Source organism: Bidens hawaiensis, unplaced genomic scaffold (genome assembly GCF_021521415.1).
Source record: "Bidens hawaiensis isolate Kalapana, Puna unplaced genomic scaffold, B.hawaiensis_p1.1 tig00003781_1, whole genome shotgun sequence".
Lineage (NCBI taxonomy): Eukaryota > Viridiplantae > Streptophyta > Magnoliopsida > Asterales > Asteraceae > Bidens > Bidens hawaiensis.
The window spans coordinates 907,353-917,021 of record NW_027491218.1 but is presented as its reverse complement, the minus strand read 5'-3'; positions in this window follow the sequence as shown (position 1 = coordinate 917,021).

The following is a 9,669-nucleotide window of genomic DNA, read 5'->3' as shown; positions in this document are numbered from 1 at the left end:
AAGACCCCCACTTTTGTCCTTCCCATAACGAGCTCACGGTGTTCTGTTTCGGAGGTTTCCATCACCGGAATTGTTGAATTCACTCATATTGTCAAATCAGTTGTTAGTATACCCGTATCCTGTGGAATCATCGGTCTAACATATTCGGGTTTAGATCTGTGCTTCTTCATTGGAACTATATTAATCACTTGTTGATGCATCTGGAAAACGATGAACGAAGCTATATTCAACTGAAAGTTCTACAAGCTCCCCGAGGTGGTTGAGAGGATCAAGACTTTGGCTTTTCTATGGATTAAAAATATGTCCTCTTTCAACTTTTTGTCTTGGAAAAAGTTGTGTAACTTTTTGTTTAAGTCTTATTGTGTTGTTTTAGCCTTTAGTGTCTTGTTATTTTTGCCTTTTTAATGAAACTTGTTCATATTAAAATATTTCAAACATTAATGTATTAGTAAAAAGAGTGTTTAAAATATCTTCCTAGCTATGAAATAATTTCAAAAAACTAGACAAATTATAATGGATATGGAATATTGTTAATTTCTTTTTCCTTTGTATATTTACGGTAAAAAAAAAGGAAACAAGGAATCCTAGGAATTTTTTTGTCGCGTATTTGTACTGAATTTGGGATTATTGTTGGTTTTCAGCTAAATTTACAACTTTTTTCTAGTATTATCACTAGGCAACCTGGAACCAAAACTAAAGTATGTTATTATAGTTTAGCTGGTTTTTAATGTTGTACAAAGACTCGGTAAATTTATTTACTATTATTTATATTAAAAATTTTTGTTGCTTTAGAATTAAAACTTTTATTATTTAACACTAATTATACTGTATGAGATGAAATTTAGGAATTCATTTAAAATTAATGAAATCTCCTACTTTATTACACATACCGATTTGTATTTATACTCTCTAATAATACCTACATTATTTTGTTACTTGTCACCCTTATTTTAATCCTTATTATTTAAAACCTATAAAGAAGCTAATCCTCCCATTCTGCACTCAGATCCAATCCTCCCACTCTAATAATGCAGTCTGCAAAGTGGGAGGAATAAATCCGGGTAATCCTCCCACTCTGCTACCGCATCAGAGTGGAAGGATTAAATCTGGGGAGGATGAGCATCGTTAGTGTACGTCTTCATCGACGATCATACAATAAGATGTCGTAGCATATTTCGAAAAGGTAATTAATTTTGGTATGGTGGTAACTAATTTCCGGTAGCTTGTTAGTGATCTTATGAGAAAATTGATATAGGGTTCGTTACTTTTTCTTAAATTTATTCACAAAAAAATAAAACTAAAAACGGACATGGGCTTACCTTAAAAACAAACGTTCTAACGAGCTCATGATGATTTATTTATGACGCTCAGAACTAGTTGGACGATTAGGACAAGTGCTCCGATGAATGTTCTAATTGGGATGATCAAGAAGACTATGGGAAACAATAATGTACTGAGTGAATTAATTAAAGTAATTATTACTACTAAAAATATGAAGAAAGCTCGTTGAAAGTTTCCATTACTTGCATGGTATTGTTCAGTTTTTGAGGCTGCGTGTTAATTTAAAATAGTAACATGTAAATAAAATTTTGCATTCAATTCTTTCACAGTAATGTACTTAAAAATAACTTGTTTTTGTATAATAATTAGTAAAAATAGTGTTTTGTATACTCTTCATATTACTCTTTCATAAGTGTGGTGTCGCATTAATTCCCATGATTATGCATTCTCTGTTCGGGATTTACTCACTCTGCATCTCTTGATACCACATACTTGATAATAAAAAGAGAAATGTCTTGCTTGGATATAGAGGTAGGGTAGTAAAAAAAAACTCCTAAAAAACCTATAAAAAAGCATCCGCGGGTCATTCAGGACTTCCTCAAAACTCACCCGCAGAACATTTTTATCACCAATATAACTCAAGTAAGAGGAAGAAAGATGAAAAGATTCAAAGACTATCAATGGGTTACTTAAGACTTCCTCAGAAGTCATCCGCAGGGTATCACCCGCGAGATGACAAAAGGGTGATGTTAGCAAATCAGTTGTAAATAACTTTCTTCTAGAAGATTTACGTGAAGATTCTTTCTTGAAGGACACGTGACATAACAGCCAATTAAAGGAGAACACCTGGCAAGGTTGTTATAACCGTGCACATGGCCTTTTATCCCACCTTATCAAGAGCGGACACATGTACAGTTTATTACAAAGAGCATCTTCTTGAAAAGGACAGATGTTCCAATAACATTCCCCTACCATCCGGCTATAAATACTCACTTTATCATCATGAGGTATTCATTCACAATTCACATATTACATCAATCACTTAAGTACTTTCTCTCTCTAAAGGATGTTACTTATTCTCACCCCGGAGGGTGGTTACGGAAAGACCCCCACTTTTGTCCTTCCCGTAACGAGCTATCGGTGTTCTGTTCGGAGGTTTCCATCACTGGAATTGTTGAATTTACACTCATATTGTCATATCAGTTGTTAGTAGACCCGTATCCTGTGGAATCATCGGTCTAACATATTCGGGTTTAGATCCGTGCTTCTTCATTGGAACTATATTAATCACTTGTTGATGCATCAGGAAAACGATGAACAAAGCTATATTCAACTGAAAGTTTTACAAGCTCCCCGAGGTGGTTGAGAGGATCAAGACTTTGGCTTTTCTATGGATTAAAAATATGTCCTCTTTTAAAAATACTTCCTAAATTTTATAATATTAAATAAAGAAAGATTTCGTTGAATGGTCCGGCATTTAATAATATTAGCTAATATTAAACAAGAACGGATCATGGACTTAGATTAATTAAGATAGATTAAGGGTAATGGGCCTTAGGTCCATGGGCTTTAAGGGATATAAATATCCCCTTAAACCATCCTAAAACCCTAACTATCATTTCCATCTTTCATAAATCTCTACACACTCAAAAACACACACTTACACTACACCTCTTACGGCCGAGAGAGAGGGAGCGGATTCGAGTCCAAAAATCAAGCCGACCACTATTAGATCTTCAATATACGAGATGACTAAGCAAACCGCCACCACACGAACGTATAAAAGGTATGTTTTGATCCTAAAGATTTCGTTTTTACAAAAGTTTAGTCTTGAAACTTAGAACGAGAGTAGATCGGGTATAAACGAAACATAAAGTTGTAAACTTGATGATAAATACGAGTGTAATGAACCCGAAAATGGAAACGGCTCGGTTAATGAACCCTTAACATTAGTATTGAACGTTTTTACCATAAAGGTCCAAACTTTGCGTCATTCCGGGCTAAGTTTTATCCAAAAACAACCATAGGAATGATCGCGGGTTAGTCAAATACCATACCCATGGATTTCTCGGTAAAACGATGATGATTTTGGGGATTTAGGATGAACAGTGGCGGCTACTGCACAACTTCGCCTGCAGGCGAACTTCGCCTGCAAGCAAGTTCGCTTGCAAGCAAGTTCACCTAATTGATAACTTCGCCTAAGGCTAAGTTCGCCTAATTGACAACTTCGCCTAAGGCTAAGTTCGCCTAAGTGATAACTTCGCCTAAGGCTAAGTTCGCCTAACTGATAACTTCGCCTAAGGCTAAGTTCGCCTAATTGATAACTTCGCCTGGCATAAGTTCTCCCTTGACAACTTCGCCTGGCATAAGTTCGCTTAAGGTGTAACTTCGCCAAGTTAACTTCGCCTGATGATAAGTTCGCTTAACACTAAGTTCACTTACAGTAAGTTCGCTTATTGTTAAGTTCGCTTAATGATAAGTTCGCTAGAATTAGCAAATTAGAAAATAAATGAAAAACCTAATGAAAAATGTGTTAAGACAGTTAATGGAAATAAAATTTTTCCAAGCTGACCTGGCAGCTCGACTCCAGCCAGGGGCTCTACCCCTTGGACCCTGCTAGGGGCTGCCGCCCCTAGACCCCGCTGCCAGGGGCGCTGCCACCGGACCCCCATTCGTTGTGGGTTATATAAAGATAGAAATACAACATGAGTAGTAGTAGTTAATTGATCCATGTAAATATTATACAGTTAGCCGTGCACAGCTCAAGAAGGGAATAACGATTAACGGAGAGCGTAACAGGATTCAGGTGAGTTTCTAGCCCTATTTATGTGTTCTGTTTTCAGGGCTGTGTGCATACCCAATATGTTTGTTAATACGCTTATCCTAAGAGATAAGTGTATGCCTTATGTGAATAATGTGAAATGTATGAATAATTGCCTGAGGGTACGTGAACGATCTTCAGATATTGCACGTACTGTCAGGTTGTAACGCTATGTACAAGGTAAGTATGATATGTATGCTTATGTGTATGAATGTGATAAAGTTAATAAAAGAAGGAAAGGATGGTTGTATGGTTGTATGGTTACGAAGAGGGTACCGGGCCCTAATAATACTCGAGGTATGATGTATGGTTGTATGGTAACGAAGAGGGAATCGAACCCTACTAATATTCGAGAACTAGCGAACCGAACCCTACTAATATTTGAGGAAAGAGGGTACCGAGCCCTAATAATACTCGAGGAAAGAGGGTACCGAGCCCTAATAATACTCGAGTAAGGAGGGTACCGAGCCCTAATAATACTCGAGGAAGGAGGGTATCGAGCCCTAATAATACTCGAGGAATGTAGGGCGTAATGCTCTTTATAACGTAAGATATGAAAGCAAGTTAATACAAAAGAAAGTATGAAAGTATGAATGAAAGAATATAAGTTTATGTGTATTGTATAATGTATGATTAACTAGAACTCACTCAGCGTAGCTGACTTTTAGTATGCACGCAGGCGAGTATGATGAGACAGCTCGCTTGAGGAGACACGTGGCACTGAATAAGATGCTGGCATCGGAAGACTCAAGACGTTTAGGTCTAACGTTTGTTTATTTTGAAAGACAAAATGATGTTTTAAGACAAGATGTGTTTTGTTATGAAATGTTTTATGAAAGCTTTTATATTCCGCGAATGTTTTAATTAACTCTGATATTTAGAACTGCGTTTATGAGTAAATCCAACACGAAAGTAGGGCTACCGGTAACGGGGCCTTACAGCATGGTATTCCCATCACCCGCGAGATGACAGAAGGGTGAAGTTAGCAAATCAGTTGTAACTAACTTTCATCTAGAAGATTTACATGAAGATTCTTTTTTGAAGGACACGTGACATAACAGCCAATTAAAGGAGAACACCTGGAAAGGTTGTTATAACCGTGCACATGGCCTTTTATCCCACCTTATCAAGAGCGGACACATGTACAGTTTATTACAAAGAGCATCTTATTGAAAAGGACAGATGTTTCAATAACATTCCCCTACCATTCGGCTATAAATACTCACTTTATCATCATGAGGTATTCATTCACACTTCACATATTACATCAATCACTTAAGTACTTTTTCTCTCTAAATGATGTTACTTATTCTCACGCCGGAGGGTGGTTACGGAAAGACCCCCACTTTTGTCCTTCCCATAACGAGCTCACGGTGTTCTGTTTCGGAGGTTTCCATCACCGGAATTGTTGAATTTACACTCATATTGTCAAATCAGTTGTTAGTATACCCGTGTCCTGTGCTTCTTCATTGGAATTATTTTAACCACTTGTTGATGCATCTGGAAAACGATTAATGAAGCTATATTCAACTGAAAGTCTGCAAGCTCCCCAAGGTGGTTGAGAGGATCAAGACTTTGGCTTTTCTATGGATTAAAAATATGTCCTCTTTCCAATTTTTGTCTTGGAAAAACATGTGTAACTTTTCGTTTTAGTCTTATTATGTTGTTTTGGCCTCTAGTGTCTTATTAGCTATGCCATTTTAATGAAAGTTGTTCATATTAAAATATTTCAAACATTAATGTAGTAAAAAGAGTGTTTTAAATACCTTCCTAACTATGAGATAATTTCAAAAAACTAGACAAATTATAATGGATATGGAGTATTGTTAATTTCTTTTTCCTTTGAATTTTTACGGCAAAAAAAAGGAAACAAGTCTAGAATTCATAGGAATTTTTTTGTCGCATATTTGTACTAATTTTGGGATTATTGTTGGTTTTCAGCTAAATTAGCAACTTTTTTCGAGTATTATCACTAGGCAACCTGGAATAAAAACTAAAGTATGTTATTATAGTTTAGTTGGTTTTTTATGTTGTACTAAGACTCGGTAAATTTATTTACTATTATTTATATTAAAAAAATTTGTTGCTTTAGAATTAAAACTTTTATTATTTAACACCAATTATATTGTATGAGATGAAAGTGAGGAATTCGTTTAAAATTACTGAAATCTCCTACTTTCTTACACATACCGATTTGTATTTATACTCTTTAATAATACGTACACTATTTTGCTAATTTTCACTCCAATATTAATCTTTATTATTTAAAACCTATAAAGGAGCTAATCATCCCACTCTGCACTTAGATTTAATCCTCTCACTATGATACTGCAGTCTGCAAAGTGGGAAGATTAGATATGGGTAATCCTCTCAATCTGATACCGCAGCAGAGTGGGAGGATTAGATCTAGGGTGGATGAGCATCGTTTGTGTACGTCTTCATCGACGATCATACAATAAGATGTCGTAGCATATTTCTAAAAGGTAATTAATCTTTGTATGGTGGTAACTAATTTCCGGTAGCTTGTTAGTGATCTGATGAGAAATTAGATATAGGGTTCATTACTTTTTCATAAATTTAAGGACAAAAAAATAATACTAACTTACAACAAATTACACATGAAATATGCAAGCTAAACAAAACGGACATGGGATTACCTTAAAACCGAACGTTCTACGAGCTCACGATGATTTATTTGTGACGCTCAGAACTAGTTGGACGATGAGGACAAGTGCTCCGATGAATGTTCTGATATGGAATACTGTTAACTTCTTGTTCCTTAGTACTTTTACGGTGAAAAAAAAAGGAAACAAGTCTAGGAATCCTATGATTTTTTTATCGCATATTTGTACTGATTTTGGGATTAGATCCGTGCTTCTTCATTGGAATTATTTTAACCACTTGTTAATGCATATGGAAAACGATGAAAGAAGCTATATTCAACTGAAAGTTCTGCAAGCTCCCCAAAGCGTTGGAGAGGATCAAGACTTTGGCATTTCTATGGATTAAAAATATGTCCTCTTTCAAATTTTTGTCTTGGAAAAACTTGTGTAAATTTTCGTTTTAGTTTTATTGTGTTGTTTTGGTCTCTAGTGTCTTGTTAGTTGTGCCTTTCTAAAGAAAGTCGTTCATATTAAAATATTTCAGACATTAATGTATTAGTAAAATGAGTGTTTTAAATACCTTCCTAGTTATGAAATAATTTCAAAAATCTAGACAAATTATAATGGTTATGGAATATTTTTAACTTCTTTTTCCTTTGTATTTTTACGGCGAAAAAAAAGGAAACAAGTCTAGGAGTCGTAGGAATTTTTTTGTCGCGTATTTGTACTGATTTTGGGATTATTGTTGGTTCTCAGCTAAATTTGCAACTTTTTTCGATTATTATCACTAGGCAACCTGTAACCAAAATAAAGTATGTTATTATAGTTTAGCTGGTTTTTTATGTTGTACAAATTAGACTCGGTAAATTTATTTACTATTATTTATATTAAAAAAATTTGTTGCTTTAGAATTTAAACTTTTATTATTTAACACCAATTATACTGTATGAGATGAAATTGAGGAATTCAATTAAAATTACTGAAATCTCCTACTTTCTTACACATACCGATTTGTATGTATACTCGCTAATAATACGTACAATATTTTGCTACTTGTCACTCCTATATTAATCCTTATTATTTAAAACCTATAAAGGAGTTAATCCTCCCACTTTGCACACAGATCTAATCCTCCCATTCAGATACTGCGGTGTGCAAAGTGGGAGGATTAGATCTGGGTAATCCTCCCACTCTACTACCGCATCAGGGTGGGACTATTAGATCTGGGGAGGATGAGCATCGTTAGTGTACGTCATCATCGATGATCATACAGTAAGATTTCGTAGCATATTTCGAAAAGGTAATTAACCTTGGTATGGTGGTAACTAATTTCCGGTAGCTTGTTAGTGATCTTATGAGAAAATAGATTTAGGGTTCATTACTTTTTCTTAAATTTATGCATAAAAAAATAAAACCAAACTTATGACTGATTACACATGAAATATGCAAGCTAAACAAAACGGATATGAGCTTACCTTAAAAAACGAATGTTCTAACGAGCTCACGATGATTTATTTGTGGCGCACAGAACTAGTTGGACAATCAGGACAAGTGCTGCGATGAATGTTCTGATTGGGATGATCAAGAGGACTATGGGAAACAATAATGTAATGAGAGAATTAATTAAAGTAATTATTACTACTGAAAAAGTTGAAGAAAGCTGGTTGGAAGTTTCCATTATTTGCATGGTATTGTTCAGTTTTTCGGGGTGCGTTTTAATCTAAAATAGTAACATGTAAATAAATTTTGCATTCAATTCTTTCACTATAATGTACTAAAAAATAACGCGTTTTCGTATAATAATTAGTAAAAATAGTGTTTTAAATACTCTTAATATTTCTCTTTCATAAGTGTGTGGTGTCGCATTAATTCCCATGATTATGCATTCTCTGTTCGGGATTTACTCACTCTGTATCTCTTGATACCACGTACTTGATAATAAAAAGAAAAATGTCTTGCTTGAATATATAGGTAGGGTAGTAAAAAAGTCCTAAAAAACTATAACGGAGCATCCGCGGGTCATTCAGGACTTCCTCAAAACTCTCCCCTGGAACATTCTTATCACCCGCATAACTCAAGTCAAAGGTGAAGTACACGTGACATAAAAGCCAATTAAAGGAGAGAAGAGCTGGCAAGGTTGTTATAACCGTGCACATGGCCAGTTATCCCACCTTATCAGTAGCGGACACGTGTACAGTTTGTTACAAAGAACATCTTTTAGAAAAGGAAAGATGTACCAATAACATTCCCCTACCATACGGCTATAAATACTCAGTTTATCATCATGAAGTATTCATTCACGTTTCATATATTACATCAATCACTTAATTACTTTTTTCTCTCTAAAGGATGTTACTTATTCTCACGCCGGATGGTGGTTACGGGAAGACCCCCACTTTTGTCATTCCCGTAACGAGCTCACGGTGTTCTGTTTCGTAGGTTTCCATCACCAGAATTGTTGAGTTTTCACTCATATTGTCATATCACTTGTTAGTTGACCCGTATCCTGTGGAATCATCGGTCTAACATATTCGGGTTAGATCCGTGCTTCTTCATTTGAATTATTTTAACCACTTGTTGATGCTTCTGGAAAACGATGAACGAAGCTATATTCAACTGAAAGTTCTACAAGCTCCCCGTAGTGTTGGAGAGGATCAAGACTTTGGCTTTTTATGATTAAAAATATGTCATCTTTCAAATTTTTATCTTGAAAAAACTTGTGTAACTTTTCGTTTTAGTCTTATTGTGTTGTTTTGGCCTCTAGTGTTTTGTTAGTTGTGGCTTTTTAATGAAAGTTGTTAATATTAAAATATTTCAAACATTAATGTATTAGTAAAAAAGTGTGTTTTAAATACCTTCCTAGCTATGAAATAATTTCAAAAATCTAGACAAATTATAATGGATATGGAATATTGTTAACTTCTTTTTCCTTTCTATTTTTACGGGGAAAAAAGGAAACAAGTC